At 47.7% G+C, this 17658-nt stretch overlaps 1 protein-coding gene across 3 annotated transcripts in view; it reads right to left on the reverse strand.

Moving 5' to 3' along the window:
• RRBP1 (ribosome binding protein 1) overlaps positions 1–17356 on the reverse strand; it is a 64651-nt gene extending 47295 nt beyond the window's left edge. For 2 of the 3 annotated variants that reach the window (XM_044263492.1, XM_044263491.1), the window contains exon 1: positions 17157–17223. The gene's annotated coding sequence lies outside the window, so the exon portion shown is untranslated. Of the gene's footprint in view, positions 1–17156 lie in introns of all 3 variants that reach the window. The other variant, XM_044263493.1, reaches the window with a different exon arrangement.
• Between the last annotated feature and the right edge of the window lie 302 nt (positions 17357–17658).

Here is a 17658-nt window from a genome sequence, read left to right on the forward strand (position 1 = left end):
ATCAACGCCTATTGTGATTTCCTATATAATTGGACTCATTTAAACCTTTATTTTGTCATTCCTATTTATAATCCTTCTTCCTTGCTTATTCTGCCCTAACCCCCTTTATTTCTGCATCTATTGGACTATTAAGGTTTTATCTCCTTTTCCTCTATGGTGTTTGGAAGTTAATACATGCTGCTCTTACTATTTTTTTAGTGACTACTAAACTTGTAACTAAAAAGTTTTTTAAAGATTTGAGAGAGAGAGAGAAGGGCGTCTGGGTGGCTCAGTGGGTTAAGCCTCTGCCTTCAGCTTGGGTCATGGGCTCAGGGTCCTGGGATCGAGCCCCGCACTGGGCTCTCTGCTCAGCAGAGAACCTGCTTCCCCCCCCTCTCTCTGCCTGCTGCTCTGCCTACTTGTGATCTCTCTCTGTGTCAAATAAAATTAAAAAAAAAAAAAAAAGATTTTGAGAGAGCACATGTGTGCACACATACATGAGTGGGGGGGGTAGAGGGAGAAGGCTCCCCGCTGAGCAGGGAGCCTGATTCAAGGCTCGATCCCAGGACCCCAAAATCATGACCTGAGATGAAGGCAGACACTTAACCCACTGAGCCATCCAGGCATCCCTAATCAAAATGTTTTGTCCCTTCCATATTTCTAACATACATCTTTGACCTCATTTCATGCGTCTCCAGCCACATCCTCAACAGCAGCAGAACTGGAGAAGGTCTGACGTCTGGTGCCCTTCCAAATGACATGAGCCCCTTTTCCAACCTGATGCATCCTCCCCTTCACCAGCATACCCCAGACCTACTCCTTGTTTTTCCTCAGACAGTTTATGTGTGCATTCCCTAAATGTTGGCCAATTTATGCACGGACCACTGCTTCTTGCAGCTTACCCCCTTCTTTCCAAAGTACATCCTTGACCAGCCCTTTCAGCAATGAGCAGCTCTGGATCAACTTTTTCAAGTCCTCACAGACCTGCAATAATGTCCTTATTCCACCCGCACTCTTCATGAATGGATTAGCTGAATACAGAATTCCATGCTGACAGTCCTTTTCTCTCACCACTTTGAAGATATTATTTTATCTGTCTTCCTGTCTTCTGGCTCTTTCTGGTAGGGGAGGAGGAGTTATTATTGGGAAACACACTATTCATTTGTTGTTCCTTTATGACACCTCTAAAAAAAAAATCTCTCAGAACTTTTAAGATTCACTTCTGGTGTTCTAAAGACTCAACAAAATATTTTTAGGCATGTATCTTTATCTTATTCAGACTCATTGCGCATCCTGAGCTTGAGGGCTCACATTTTTAATAAATTCTGGAAAACCCCAGGCCACTTTGTTCTTTGAAAATGTTCTTGCTCCTTCTTTGTGGCAGGATTCCTAATTAGACCTCAAACTCTCCATGTTGCCACTTGGGAAAACTCCTGAGATATATGATCCACTTCTCCAATGGTCTCTTCAGCTGAATCTAACCAGCTCTATAATCAGTCCTTTGAATAAACAATTTGTTTTCAAGTTGGCCTGGTTTTTTCCCTGGTATTATTTTTCCCATATTATTTTTTCCATTAATGTTTTTCATCACCCACTTTAATGCCTTAAATAGTGATTTTGTGTCACATCTTTGGTGGGACTTTATCAGAGGAAATCCTGTCTGGGCTGAGTTGTGGGCTTGTCTTAGAGCAGTTTAATCTTTGCTTCAACCAGGCCCTCAGAAAGAGAAAAGCCATGGACTGATTTTTACACAAGGCATGGGCTTCCCAAAAGCAGGTTCTCATGGAGAATGACTTGGCCCCAGGACAAAACAGATAAGCTCCTGGGTCATCTCCCCTGGCCACTAGGTTGCCCTTCCCTTTAGAGTGCCACCCTTCAAGGGAGCGGGTTTCACATGAGAGGATGAAGGGAGGCTCAGGTCCCATCCCCCCACAAACGAGCCCCCTGTTCCCATGGGGTCACCTAGGCCCAAGACCTAGGTGACTCCAGCTGACAAGACTCCACCCACACCCAGGGTCAGCTTACTTCTAGGCCTCCCTCATTCCCCTTGCCCTCCATTTATAGCCCCTGGCAATCTCTCTTAGTACTAACTTATAAGCTTAGCTATGCTTTTTTAGAGAATGTTTATTAACTTTAACATTTCTAAGTGTCTGGAGAAGAGGGTTTTCAGATCACCTCATCCAAATAATAAGTGTAATCTCTGATTTTTTTTTTAAACCCAGAGAAACTAAGAGAAAATTCCGTCATTAAACAACATATTCTGAAATAATTTATTTCATGTTTTAAGAGAATGGAAACAACTTTAACAAAACAATGCTGTACTCATTTTAAAGAAAGATGAAACACTAAAAATAGAAATGTACTCTATTATATATTTGCTTATTCATTGGCTATTTCAGATTCAATTTCTATGCCTAAGGAAAAAAAGAAAGAATTGACAATTTTTGTGTTTCTCCAAAATAACAGTCTTTCGAAAAGTAAGTACTTCAAAAGGCCTAAATCTTCCTAGAGCTTACAAGCTTCCCCTCATCAATGAAGACAACAGGCCTCTAAGGTAGGAATCCAGAACCCTGACTTCTCAAAATGATGACAGTTAAGATGTGCTGGCCCATTAATGGGCCAGACACCAGGCTCCCAGAAAGCAGGGGCCAGTCTCTTCGGCACTGTATCCAAGCAAACCTCAGCACATCAACACTCCCAAGTGCACGATGAAAGAAGGTTCTACGGAAAATTCCATTAGGATAGGAGTTGTGCATTAAATGGCTGTAAGGATCACATCCAAACAGAAAAACATGGGTACCCTGGCAGAGGAAAATAATGCACACTGTGGGGACTTACATGCTTTTGGAAAGACTTATTTCTTGATTCTTCATAGTTTTCCCACCATTGCAAATGTGGTATCTGTTTCATTCTGTTTGGTGTTGGTATCCAGAAACATAACAGATTTCTGCAGGGTGACTTTGCCCCTCCAACAACCTCGCTTAATTCTAGGACACCTCCTTAGATTTTTAAAAATATTTTCTACATACATAAGCATCCTGCCTGTGGATCATGGCTTTGTTCCTTTATCCCCAATCTTCCTATCTTTGGCTTCACTTTTTCTTGAATTTTCCCTCCAACACAGTGCTAAAGAGAAGGAATGACAGCAGCCATCCTGTTTTTCCTTACCTCAAAGGGAAAGATTTTGATGTCCTGCTGGTTAGTGTGATATTTGCTTTTTGTAGATATCTTTTGTTTATTTCAGGTTCTTGGTTCTCTTCTTGGTTCAGCATCTAAGTTATATTTTCCTATAAGTTTATTTATGTTGTCAGATCTTGCAGAAGTCCTCCCATGTGGAGATGTTTAAAAAAAAAAAAAAGTTCTTCTATATATGATGTGTGTAGAGCCCCCTCCTCGGGATCCTTCAGATATTTTTAATAAACATCTACAACACTGGATTTTATTTCATTTATTTTTATTTAGCTCAAGTTGTTCATTCTAACCACTTACCTTTTTAATGTCTACTACATCCGTAGTAAAGTCCCATTTTCCATTCTTGAGAAGATTTTGCCTTTTTCTTGATCACTTTTGCTTGATATCTGTCAAGATTACTCATCTTTTCTAAGAATGAAATCTTGGCTTTGGTGGCTTCATCCATCTACTTACTTGGTTTCAGTTTCATTCACCCCTTCTCATCCATACTTTCTTCAGACTGGTTTCAGTTTATTTTGTCTTTTGTAACTTCTGGAGAAGGATACTTACTTATAGCCCACTACTTTTCATCTTTTCTTTTCTGATGTATTTAAAGGTACATATTTTCTTGTAAATAATACTTCAGCAACATTCCACTAGTGTAGAATTTTCATTACCACTCCATTTCTCCTTTTACTGAACTAGTTAAAAGCATACTTTTACAAAATTTCCCAAAGTGGAGATTTTCTATTTCTTTTTATTCGTATTTCCAGTTTACTAAACTGTGGTCAGATTACCTGCTCTATATAATCTCAATCCTTTGATATTGGTTGAGACTTACTTTAAAGCCCCAGACATGACCAATCATTGAAATTTTTGAAGCCAAGTATGTGTTAGTTGGCCGCAATGTTTTATTTATATATAGTCCCGGACTATATACAGTCCTTTGTTCAAAGTTCTAATCATTGATTTTTGTCTGGTTAGCTGTCAATTACTGACTGGATGTGCTAAAAGTCTTTACCATGATTACAGATTTGACCACTGCTTGTGGTTCTGTCAATTTTTGTTTTATGTATTTTGTGATTTACTAAGATGCACTTAAGAGTTAAAACTGGCATTATCTTTAAGCCAAATTAAACTCTGATCACTATTAAGTGTGCTTTCTCTCCAGAATACTTTCTGTATATGTGACAAAGCCTCTTTTACATAACAATAATATAACACCAGTTTTCTTTTGTTTTCTTCTCTTTCTTCTCTTCCTCTTTCTCCCTTTTTTAAAAAAATATTTATTTATTTATTCATTTGACATAGAGAGAGAGAGCGAGAGAGACAGTGAGAGAGGGAACACAAACGGGGAAAGGGGAAGGTAAAGCAGGCTCCCTGCTGGACAGAGAGCCTGATGTGAGGCTCTATTCCAGGACTCTGGGGTCATGACCTGAGCCCAAGGTAGACAGCGGCTTAACAAATGAGCCACCCAGGCGCCCCATCTTTTTTTTTTTTTTTTTTTTTGCATTAAGTAATCCTTATGCCCAGTGCAGTGCTTGAACTCATGAACCGGAGATCAAGAGTCCTATGCTCCACTGATTGAGCCATCCAGGTGCCCCCATACCAGTTTTCTTTTAATAGACTTTCTACAATACATCTTCTATCTTTCATTTTCAACCTGTCTCCTGTATACAGAACAAGAGTGGATTTTTAAAACCCAGAATGTTATCTTTATGTTTTAACTGCAGTTTTTAATCAAGTTATACTAAATATGAATGCTGATATATTTGAGCTTAAATCTATAATCTATTTTGTGCTGTTTTCCCATCTGTCCTTTCTTATCTCTTTTTCAAAAAAGCATTCCATTTTGCCCCCCCTTCTGCTTGTACAAAAGACAGTTTCTATTCTTTAGTAATTACTGTTAAAAAGAACATGCAGGGTTCCCCAAGTTCAAAGTTAAATGAGTCTACCCTTTCCCCTAATTCCATTATCCCTACTGCCTTCAATGGTACAATGTTTTCATGTATTTAATACTCTCCCTTTTCCAGCCACCACCCCCACACCAAATGATACTATTATTCTTTTACATGTGTTTACAGGGGTCCAAATACTTACCACCCTCTTTACTCCTTGCTTATACAGCTCACTCCTCCCATTTGCCATTGCTTGACCTCCAAGAGCATCCTGCGGAATTTCCTTTAGCAAGGAAGGGTCTGTCACTAATGACCTGTCCTGGTTTTTGCCTTAAAAGTGATCTGGGTTTCTTGATTTTGGACTTCTCCCCGCTTCTGGTTCCTCTATCACTATACTGCCTACATATGGGTGTTTTCTCCTTTTTTGGATGGGCGCCTCATCTATTCCGTAAAACCCTCAGGCATCATCTCGCCAATACTGGCTCTGGCCCACGATCTCTCTCCTCTTCCCAAATCCCAATCAGACACTCTTCTCAGTCTACCCTCCTTGATTCTTAATCGGTCTTAGAAATTATTCATCTATTTGGGTTTCGAAGATGAAATCTGTACATTTTATTCTGCTCTTTCAGCTCACTTTTTCTCTTCAATCTGCTGAGTTTTTAATTACAATTATCGAGCTGCTCATGTCTAGCGGTTGTCCCTGCTTCCTTTTTAAATTCTGCTAGGTCATTTTACAGTTTCCTTGACGTGCATGTATTTTCAATCTAGTCTATTACTTGAAGTATAGTAAGAGGCATTGTTTACAATATCAGTCAACTCCTCCACGGTCTCATATTTTCACAGATCTGTTTCTGCTGGTCCCCATTCACGGTGCTCTGTATTCCTTGGGTTTACTTATTCCTAACTAGGGACTGTTCACTTTCCTGTGAAAGTTACACATGGGGCTTCACTAAGCCTGGAATAAAGGAGCAGTCCTGCAGAGCTCTGCTCATCTGCTCACTTGCAGGATGGCCCAGGAGCACGGTCTGTGCAGGTCGACTCTAAAATAAAGAATTTAAAAATCGGCTGGAGAATTTCCTTCCACTTAGGTCATGGGATGTGCAAGAGGTACAACCTGTGAGTACCAGCTCTCAGGAGGGGAATGGGCTTATTTCTGGGTTGCCGTCACCCTGGACGCAAAGCAGCTCTCTGTGGAACTCTCAGTAGGCAGGTTCTTCCATCATACTGCCCCTGTGCCCAGAGATGTCCTCAAAATTCAGAATTTTCCTCGTTTGCCAAATGCCCTTGGGGTTGGGCTTACTGTCCAAGGTCACTCCTTTCACTGAGGTTTTGGTTTCCTCATTACCTTCCAAGAGTAAATAACCCAAGTGTCCATAGTTAGATGAATAGACAAAAAAGAGGTGGTATACTTTAGACACACATACACACACACACACACACACTGGAATATTACTCAGGCAAAAAGAATGAAATCTTGCCCGTTGTGAAAACACAGTCACACCTTGAGGGTGTTACATTGAATGAGATAAGCCAGATGGAGAAAAACAAATACCACATAATTTCACTTGCAAGTCATTATCTAAATCACAAAAACTAACAATCCAAACCAAACTAAACCCAGATTCAGTTACAGAGAACAGAGTGGTGGTTACCAGAGGGGAGGGAGGCTGGGAATGGGAGGAGGTGAAATGGTCGAAGAGAATCAAGTGGGACAAACTTCCAGTAACAAGACAAATGAAGTCCTGGGGATGTGATATAGAGCATGGGGAATACAGACAATAATATTGTACCAACTTTGCACAGTGACAGACAGCAACTGAACTTATCCTGTGATCAGTTCTCAGTGTATGCAAATCACTGCTGTACACGTGAAATAGAATACTGTATCTCAATTACACTAAAATAAAAAAAGAAAATATCTTCCAAGCCATTCCATGCTTTTCAGAAGGTGCTTTTTATCTGTTATGTAGCACTGGGCCTACACCGCCCCCAACCTCGTTCAGAAGACTGGTCCAGACCACCCAATCACCAGAACACAGTGGTCCCTCACTTCTTGGGGCTACTGACATTTGGCACCATTGTGCCAAGAGACACTGATGTTTGGCATTCCTAGCCAAATGAAATCCCACCCAACCAAGCTCTCAAAAGAAAAAGGTGATCATCCCCGCTGTGTGACAGCAGGGCTGGTAGTGCTGCTAGGGAAGCTTCCAAATCCAGACCCGGACAGACATCCATCCCGGGAAGAGGGGAGTCTGCAGTCCACCCCCACTGACCTGGGTGGGGTCTGCACACGGATTCCAGGAGGTGGGAGGAACTCCAGGTTAGAAAGGTGGGGGTTGGGGCTGAAAGACACCTGGTATTCAACTGCTGGCTCCTTTGTTTTTAAAAAATCCCCTTAAAGGCACCTGGGCAGCTCAGTCATTAAGCCCATGCCTTCAGCTCTCAGGTCCTGATCCCAGAGTCCTGGGATCAAGCCCCGCATCTGGCTCCCTGCTTCTCCCTCTCCCACTCCTCCTGCTTGTGTTCCCTCTCTCACCGTCTCTCTCTGCCAAATAAATAAATAAAATCTTAAAAAGAAGAAGAAGAAGAAAAAGAAGAAGAAGAAGAAGAAGAAATAATAATCCCCTTATTACTCCAACACACATTACGTTAACCTGGGGCTGGGGCTCAGATAACTCAGTCCCCAGATCGAAGTTCTCCCTTCATTGCACAAAGAGGAGCTGCATTTCCACTCAGATTTGTGGTGAAGAGGTAGCATTTGCTCATCAGCAACAAAACCTGACCCTCTTCCACGAGCCTTTTGCAAAAGCCCACCTCAGATTAACGAATTCCATGGCCAAATGTTCCCATCCCAGTGACAACTGGGAAGTGCGGTACGAGTTATTTCTTATTAACAGCGACAGTAACTCAAACTTCATTCTGGTTCCTTTGTAAAGTCGGCCACTGGATAATATATTCCGAGCCCTCTGGTCCTGCTGATGGGAGGATACATGAGTCCCCACGCCTTGGGAAAAAGTCTGGCCTCTCTTTTAAAGCCCAGCATATGCCTCCTGGAGGCTTGCAGTCCTGCTCCTAGGGACAGAACTAACAGCCATGTGGATCAATGGTCACCGCACCGAGGGGCAGGACTTTATATTTCACAATATCATGCAATTTCTGCCATATGACATATGGAGCCCCCAGTTACCTCTCCAAGTACCCAACACAGAGTGGAACAGGCACAGGCACAAGACTCACAAGCCAGAGCACCCACATGACAATGACCGTGAACCACCAGGAGGCTGACAGCATAGAGCACTCTCACCCACCACATCCAAGAAAAGGCCCAAGAGGGCAGGGGCTGCGTGATTCCATCTATACCTCGAGTTCAAACACAATGGAGCGAATCCATGTGCCAGGAACCAGCAGAGCCGATACCCTTGGGGCTGGGCAGTGGCTGGAGGGGGCAGAAGAGGAAACTATTGGGGGATATTTCTTGATCTGCTGGTTCAACAGGGTGATTGGTTTGTGGCAGTTTACAACTGGGCTGCAGACTTGTGACAGCACTTTTCTGTGTGTGTAGTTTAGTTAGTTAACTAAAGTAAACGAACTACTTTAGTTCGTTTACTTTAGTTAGTGTAGTTTACTTTACTTTTTAGTGAAGAGCTTAAAAATATATATGCCCACTCTGGTGGCAAACTGTATCACATGGAACTTGAAGGCAGAGCGTCTTTGGTCCCTGGAGCATATGGTCCTGTCACTGCTGCCACATCGCAGCCCTCTCCCAGGCAATGTGGCATTGCTCCCGCCCCTGAAGAGCTGGGTGACTGGGGCCAAGGTGGGGGAAGGCAGTCACCTCCTGCCCCAACCTTACGACCCATGGCCACGCCCACCGCACTGTCCTGCGCAGCAACTTTTTAAAAAATCCAACTGTTCAGAAAAAGCCTCCAACTTCATAAACTCCCAACTTTAGGAGGGAAGCAGATTAACACAGGAAATAGCGGCTGGGCTTCAGAGTCATGTCTGAAGTTGACCCTTTTCATTGTCCCTTGACACGCCACTGTTTTAAGACTTCCTTAAGGGGATCAATAATTCATTTATTTTTTAGCACTGACTCCTCTTCCTCAATCACTGTGATTGCTACTAAGCTCTGAAAATTACTATTTCTCTTGCTACTTACAACAAATCTTGAGAAGACAGAATGAAATGAAAGTGTATTCAATAAAAAAAAAGGCTCCATCTAAGTCCTACTCAGCAGGAGTCTTAACTGACAAGAAAACAGTTTGGATGTGGTCAAGTGGTACATTTTAACCACTGAATGGCAGGTTCCAGAGAAACATACCACCTGGGCTTTGGGCAGAGCAAGCGTCTTCACCCTTCCAGGGAAAATGAGTAGGCCAGACGCTCCCATCTCAAAGGGCGAGGAATCCGGGATCAACTTTTCATTTCCTTGCCCAAAAGCAAAAGCAGGAAGAGGGGAAGGGAAACAAAAGGAAGGCAGCAGGCCAGGAATGGACGCTTACCAACCAGACCACCTGCCCCAACCACCTCCTCCGGCCTGCCCTGGCCTCCGCATGCCAAGACCTCCGAGGACAGTGAACTCTGTGCGAGAGGCAGAAGGCTCAGCTCCTCAGTGTCTGTGCTCCTCGAAGTCTGACTAAAAGAGAGAATAAAATGCCAACTACAAGAAAAGAATTTTCCTCCTACCACTAAGGAACACTTCTTGCTCACTAAATACAAAATCCTCCTCTTCTCAGAGAGAGCCAGAACATTGTTCAAAGTAAAAATAACACTTTCTTTCCTGGCGAGCGTGTTGTCGCTGATACGCTCAGTTCTTCCCCAAGCCCCACCTAAGGCTCCTCAGGCACAGAAGGGAATCAAGGGTGCTCGCTGAGTGTCCTCCACCTAGAAGCGCGAGCAGCTGGGAAGGGCCCAGCCCCAGCAAGGCACCATGACAGGGACAGCGGGCTGTGGGGAGACGAGGCGCACGGAGATTAATGTAACTGTCCTGGAGGCTTACAGCAGCTGGGAGAAAGCCAATGCGCAGGCCTCCCACTAAGGGTCACTTCGAAGCCCTGGGCTCTGGGGGCAGAGCAGGAAACATCCCCATTCAACAGCGTTCCTCTGTGAACGTTCGTTGCAACCTCTCCACTGGAGCCAGGCTGGACAGAATCCAAAAATCACTTGGCTTCGTAATATGTTTTTTGTGTTTATATGTGATGCTCTAGGAATCCTGTCTACTTCAGGCTAAACAATAATATACTTCTAGAACATGAACACGAGAAAATCCTCTCCCCATGAGCTCAGCAAGGACAGGCATCTACTGTGGGCCAGGCACTAGGGGTACCTCAGGGAAAGAGAACAGATGCATCCCTGCGTCGGCAGAGTGGACAAAGTCAGTCACGTACGTGACACGCCTGGCTGGCGATCACAAAGAGAAAGCGATACAGAGGAGTGGGACAGGGAGCAGGGAGAAGACTGGGGAATCGCTAGGGGCTGTCACTTTAAGTAGGGTAGTTAGGGAGAGAAGAATTCACTGACTTGAAGAAGACCTGGTGCGGGGGTGGGGGGGCCACGTGGCCATCTAAGAAACAGTGTCCCATGGACAGCAACAGCATGTGCAAAGGCCCCAAGGCAAAAGCATGCCTGAGAAACAGAAGAGGCCAGTGGGACTGGAGCAGAGGATATGACGGAGTGAAGCCCAGGTGAAAGCAGGGACCTTGGGGGCCACTATAAAGACTCTGGCCAAGGAGGCTCTTTTTTTTTTTTTTTAAAGATTTTATTTATTTATTTGACAGAGAGAGATCACAAGCAGGCAGAGAGGCAGGCAGAGAGAGAGGAGGAAGCAGGCTCCCTGCCGAGCAGAGAGCCCGATGCGGGACTCGATCCCAGGACCCTGAGATCATGACCTGAGCCGAAGGCAGCGGCTTAACCCACTGAAGCACCCAGGTGCCCAAGGAGGCTCTTGAATAGAGAAGTGATATGACCTGCTCTGGAAACAAGACTCAAAGGCAGAGGGTGAGGGCAAAAGCAGGGACGCCTCCTCAGAGCCAATGAAGAGAGGAGAGCAGTTTGGAGCAGGGTGGTACCAGCAAAAGTGGTGAGAATGGCTGCGTTCTTGCTTTGTTTTGAAGGGGAGCTTTGCTGCTGGACAGGATACAAGAATGAGAAAGCAAGGAATTGAGGATAAACCGAAGTTTGTGGCCTGAAAGATGGGGCCATCTGGCCTAGTTTCATTTTACATGAAGAGGAAACTGAAGCCCAGGAAGGATAAAAGTCAGGTCCAAGCTCGCACCACTTATTTCTGAGACTAGAACCCCAGCTACCGCTTCTCTCTCCGCCCCCTCCTGCAGCTAGCAGGAGACAATGGTGACCACTCAGGTCACACCTGGACACCCTCCAACTCCTCCCTGCTCTCAGGTGCCGAAGTAGACACGGCTCCCTTGAGGACTGCCAATACCAAACACGTATCGTAAACCAGGATAGGATGCTGGTGAATGAGAGCCACAGGCCCTGCCCGGAGAGGATGACCAAGTCCAGGGCTGCCATGCAAGAAAGCAGACCTGCTGAGCAAATATTTCCATTCTCCCCAAAAGAACCCCCAAAACTAGACTTTTAATGAGAAAATTCTCCTTTAAAAGGTGGCTTTGTTGTTTAATAACATTAGGGCGGCCAAACAGATCTCATGTGCCGGCCAAGTTCAGTCTATACAGGGCCCCGTCCTGGAACCAGTCTCAAGACACCCTAAAACACACCTGGTCCACTCACAACTTGTCAGGGCCTAGAATTATAGGTTTTGGTTTAAGATGGTCTTTTTTTTTTTTTTTTTTTTTTAAAGATTTTATTTATTTATTTGATAGACAGAGATGACAAGTAGGCAGAGAGGCAGGCAGAGAGACAGGAAGAAGCAGGCTCTCCATGGAGCAGAGAGCCCGATGCGGGGCTCGATCCCCGGACCCTGGGATCATGACCTGAGCCGAAGGCAGAGGCTTTAACCCACTGAGCCACCCAGGCGCCCCTTTTTTTTTTTTTTTAAGATTTTATTTATTTTTTTGACAGAGAGAGATCACAAGTAGGCAGAGAGGCAGGCAGAGAGAGAGGAGGAAGCAGGCTCCCTGCTGAGCAGAGAGCCCAATGTGGGACTCGATCCCGGGACCCCGAGATCATGATCTGAGCCGAAGGCAGCGGCTTAACCCACTGAGCCACCCAGGCGCCCCTTTTTTTTTTTTTTTTTAAGATTTTATTTATTTTTTTGACAGAGAGAGATCACAAGTAGGCAGAGAGGCAGGCAGAGAGAGAGGAGGAAGCAGGCTCCCTGCTGAGCAGAGAGCCCAATGTGGGACTCGATCCCGGGACCCCGAGATCATGATCTGAGCCGAAGGCAGCGGCTTAACCCACTGAGCCACCCAGGTGCTCCTAAGATGGTCTTTTATTCCAACTTTTGAGTCAGCAGGTGACATTCATTATCACCATAAATAGCTGGTAACTTCCAGAACAATCTTAGTGAAACTCCTCTCTGACCAAAAAGAGAGTAAGCAGCTGCCCGTCATTCTGGGTTCTTTGGTAACTTTGGTTTTACCTTATTCTACATGGAGGACAAAGATAAGCCCACTAGTACAGCCAGGAATTCAAGAAGTCTTCCCAAATACTACCCACTGATCCCTTCAAAGTTGTATGGAGTAGAACAGAGTCCTGCAAATGACCCAGGAATCAACTTACAACAGCCAAGCATGAAAACACCAAGACACTGCTACGGGTGAGGTTTAAGGGCCAGCAGCTATTCCGATCTTGCCAAACTAAACAAATTTAGAAATTACAAAACTTTCTTCATAAATCAAAGTTCCTCCCCACTGCTAGACAGTGGGATATACACGTCATTCATGGCACTTAAGGGAAACACATAAGATGTGTCTGGTTTTTATTTGTTTTTTTTTAAAGATTTTTTGAGAGAGGGAGAGAGTGTGCACATGCACGAGCAGGAGGAGGAGCAGAGGGAGAGGAAGAAGCAGACTCCCCCCTGAGCAGGGGGCACAACAAGGGGCTCGATCCCAGGACCTCGAGATCCTGACCTGAGCCAAAGTTAGATGCTTAATCAACTAAGCCACCCAGGCACCCCAGATGGGTCTGGTTTTTAGATGTGGGAGCTGGGATGCAGGTTTCAGGAGACTTGTCAGAATTTGTCTGCCTAGGAAAACAGCCTCCTAGGAAGTCCCCAAGTTAATTTTCTATAATGCAGAATGGCCCTCGTGCCCAAGCTCTCCCTTAGAATTAAATATTAACTTTCCCTACAAGCCATATGCTGTCGACCCGATACCAATTTGGGTTGGTCTGGATGACCATTCTGATGCTGTTGATAACAGGTTAGGAATGTTCCCCCTGAGGGAGGGCCACTATCGGTGCTGCTCCCCCACCTGCTTTTTTTTCTTGGTATGCAATTTGCGATGTACACAATGAGGAAGAAATCAATGCCTTCTAAGGGTGCTATCTTATTAAGGTGAAACCCATGAATTACCACTAGTCCACTGTTCTTGACATATAGAATGGGCATCTTACATGGTTCGACATATTTTTAAATGATCAAGAATGGAGACTTGAACATTCAAAGAATTCCAACTACCTCGAACTTTAAAAAAAAAAAAAAAAAAAAGAGAAAGAAATTCCAGCTATCTCTAGAACAGCACTGTCCAGAACTCTCAGTGATAATGATCGGCTACTGAGCATGTGAAATACAGCTAGTGTGACTAAGAAACACTTTTTAAATTCTACTTGATTGTACTTGTTTTAAACTTAAACAGCTCTATGTGGCTACTGTACTGGACAACAGAGTTCTAGACCATAGTCTCCTCACATGAGAAACAGGTCTCATTCATTTATATTTATAGTGTCTAAAGACATAGCACACAGGAGACATTTGATAAAGAAATGAAAATACCTTCTTGCACCAAATACATCTCAGTCAGGTGTGTACTTGCTTCCTCTGAAGCTCTTAATTCTGCTCTTGTAGCTCCACGTCCTCCTGTAAGCAGTTACTATCCCAGCAAATGTGGGATTATCGGGTCCTGTAGGTGAACATTCAGAAGGCCACGCCCACACTGTCCAGCAGCTGAGCAATAGGAACTGGCCTGACCACCACCTGATCTGCTGCGCCTCCATGTTCTCATCCACAGAATGGGAACAACCATACCTATTCTATAGAATGGGGTGGCTGCAAGGCCTACATAGGTGTTGGTAACTTTGATTCTCAACAGTCAACCTTAAAAATCAAGCTGAGCTCAGCTTGAGTTGTCCAATGAAGTAGCAGGCTAATTAACAAGACTATTAGCAGGTACAGCGGTCTACCTCACTTGGTTAATTATCGTGTTATAGGCCAGGCCTCAACTACTACTGTAGGCCCGGATATACAGCTGGATAGCACAGTCTCTGCCTTCCTAACTCTGACTGACCATTATTTTTTCTCTCCTGAAACAAGATTTTAGTGAACAAAAATCCACAGTCTCCAAAGACCTTTAGAGCCCCTGCCTAAGTGTCATTCATTATAATGTTAGAGTTCCCAGAGATAAAAGAACAAGTAAGAGTCTGGGGTCCTGATACTTTTAAAAGGTGTCCCTATTACATAATAAACAAATATTCCGATTAAATCATTTCCATTCAACCACTTAGAATTTGATACTATATAATTAATGCAGCCTGCTGACTTAGGGACCATTTCAGCAAAGAGTTTCATTGCTCAGATGTGACTCAATGATTCAGGATTTATCTAAAACCCTCCCACCACCAGCAAATAGTCATGCACCAAGGTACCACACTAACTTCTCTCTTTACAGACGTTCAGAGGCTGATTCCTAACTATGAAAAAAAGTAGTCCTATGACAGCATATGGTGCCTATGGCTCTCTATCCTCTCTCTCCAAACCTCAAGACACCATTCTTGTCCCTATCCCAGGCACCTTGCAAGCCACGTGTGCATTGCTCCAGGTAAAGGGAAAACAGCCCGTGGTAGGTGTCTCTCCACTTTTCCTCCTTTGCATAAATAGAGAGGGAAGTGGCATCTCCAGGACCTCAGAACTGGAAACTTCTTTCTGGAAAGGAAACAGGTTGGCAGCCCACAGGGGGGCTGACCTTTAGAAAGTTCATAAAGTAATTGAAACATCACCACCGAAAGCAGCATGCTTGCGGATCACCAAGACTCCTCTGGTGTCAAGATTATGAGGAAGTTAGGAAGAGCACGCATAGAAGGAAAGCATAAGGAGGGAGGCAGAGTCAATTGGAGAAAGCTCCCCAGCGGCGTCCGGCAGATGTAAAACATGCAGCTGTCCCTCCTGAGTGCTGGAAAGACGACCTCGGTCTCCAGAAACACCCAGCAGCCAGAATTCTAAAGAGATGTCTAGCATAGCATGTTGAGGCCCTAGTGGTCCCACTTCCCCAAACTCCAAAAAATACCATCCAGATGCCCCCACCCCACAGGTTCCCGCGCTGTAAGCAAACGGTGACGTGGGAGGCTCCCAAACACCCTTCAAAGTTTCATTTCCTTGGTGCTTCCCAGTCTGCTGACCTCCGACCTCCAGGAGTCATTGCCCAACTGCCTTCTGTTTGCACAAGGTCCTAGTTTTTCCCAGCACTTGCTGGGGAGGCTGCCCTGATCCTACTGTGAGTGGGTGGTGTATCTCCAGATTACAGATGAGGAAACCCAGGTTCAGAGAGGTTAAGGGACTTACATAGAGGGTCTGTAAATGAGAGCTGGGAGTGGAATCCAGACCGTGGGACTTCTGTGAGCCCTGGGTGCTGAGACAGGCGGGCTGGAGGCAGAACCAGGCTCCACCTCCCTCTAGTGACCTGCAAGCCCCTAAAAACTCAGCCCAGCAGTAACAGGCAAGACTTGTTGACTACTTCCTACGCGTTCTGGGTCTTCACAGCTTTTCTCTTAATTAGAAACGACCGGCATCTCCGTTTTTTCAGACGGGGAAAACAGACACCTGGAGCGAGACAGCTTGGCCCAGGTCACCCTGAACGCTGCCAGGATTTGAGAAGCCCACTCCCTTAACCGTTACACCACAATGAGCTACCATTTATTATCTGTAGTCTGGGGAAGGATCCCTGACGTTTGGCTGACACCCTCCTGGAAGCGCGCACCCCAGTCCGTCCTCCCTCAACCAGGGTACGGTCTGGGGAGCCTGGCGGGCCGGGGCGGGCGCCAGGCCTGGTGCCAAGCGCGCTTGGCTGGCCGGGCCGGAGGTGCCCGCTTCCGCCTGGGCCTGGCACCGAAGCCCATTCATCGTGGCGCGGGCGGGGCAGACCAGGCAGGGCCCCGGTGGCCCCGTCACCCCGCTGGGCGCCTCGCGCCAGGCTCCGCGCGGCCCGGCCGGGGAAACGGTGCCCCCGGCCCCGCCGCCAGGGGGAGCAGGGAGCCGCCGCCCACACTCCGGGAAGTTGCCACCGCGGCCGCCCGGGACGTCCGGACCCTGGACGGCCCCGGTCCTTGCACGGCGTCCCCCGCAGCCCCGAGTCCCAGGCCCGCCCTGCCGGGGGCCGCCCGTCCCCCCGCCGGAAGCGCCTCCAGGCCGCAGCCCGCAGGCGGGCGAGCTCGGCCCGCGGGCCCCCCATTCAATCCCGCCCTCCTCCCCCCGGCCGGCCCCCGCCGCCTTCCGCCCGTCCCCCCACCCCTCCAGCCCGGACTCCAGCCCGGCAACGTCATCCGGCCGCTTCCCGAAACTTAACCCCTTCCTCCGCCAGCTGTACGCCGCCCCGCCCCGCCGCCAACTTTCTTAGCCCAACTTCAGAGCGTGCGGGCAGCCCCGACGGCCCGCAGGGAGGGAGGCGTCGCCACGTCGCGCCGCGGAGCCGCCGCAGGTCCCCCCCCTCACCCGACGCCGAGGGCTGTGAGGTCCACACCGCCGGGCGCGCTCGGCCGCCGCCCCTGCACGGGGTTCGCCCGGCACACGCCCCCCCCCGGGGCCCGGCCCGACCCCGAGGGTCGGCGGCCGCAGCGACTGCAGGCGGCAGGCGGCGCCGCCGGGGGAGGGGCCGCCAATGAGACGTGTCACTCGCGGCGCGGCCGGCTCCGGCCCCGGCGCCCCGACGGCCCGGCCCGCGCGCCGCCGCCGCCGCTGCAGGGCCCGGCCAAGTTTCTTACCTGCAGCCGGAGACGCGGGAGGAAGAGCGAAAAGGCAGCAGCCGACGCCGCCGCCGCGGAACAGGGAGAGAGGAGCCGGCCGAGCCTCCGCCGAGAAGCCGCCCCCAAGCAGCTGCAGGCGCCGCGACCCCGACGCCGTCCGCCCCGTCCGCCGTCCGCTCCGGCCGGTCGCTGGCTGCGTGCGCGCGTGTGGAGTCGTGGCACTTTCTGCCTCGGAGCTGGCGAACGGCCCCCTCCGCCGGGATCACCGCCTCCTGCCTTCCCCACCCGGGCCAGCCATTCATCGAGTCGCCTCTCCCCATTGGCCTGCGCCCCGCCACTCCGCGGGTCGCTGGCCAGTCAGAGAGCAGGCGGCCCAGCCGCAGCGGTGGCCATTGGGCAGAGAGGAGGGTCTCCGCCTCGGCCAATGGGAGAGGGGAGGAGCTGCGGGGAGCCGCGGGGGGCGGGGCCGGGGAGGGGCGGGGTCGCGCGGTGCGGCGCTCGGCCCTGCGCGGGGGCGGGG

Source organism: Neovison vison, chromosome 8 (assembly GCF_020171115.1).
Source record: "Neovison vison isolate M4711 chromosome 8, ASM_NN_V1, whole genome shotgun sequence".
Classification (NCBI taxonomy): domain Eukaryota; kingdom Metazoa; phylum Chordata; class Mammalia; order Carnivora; family Mustelidae; genus Neogale; species Neogale vison.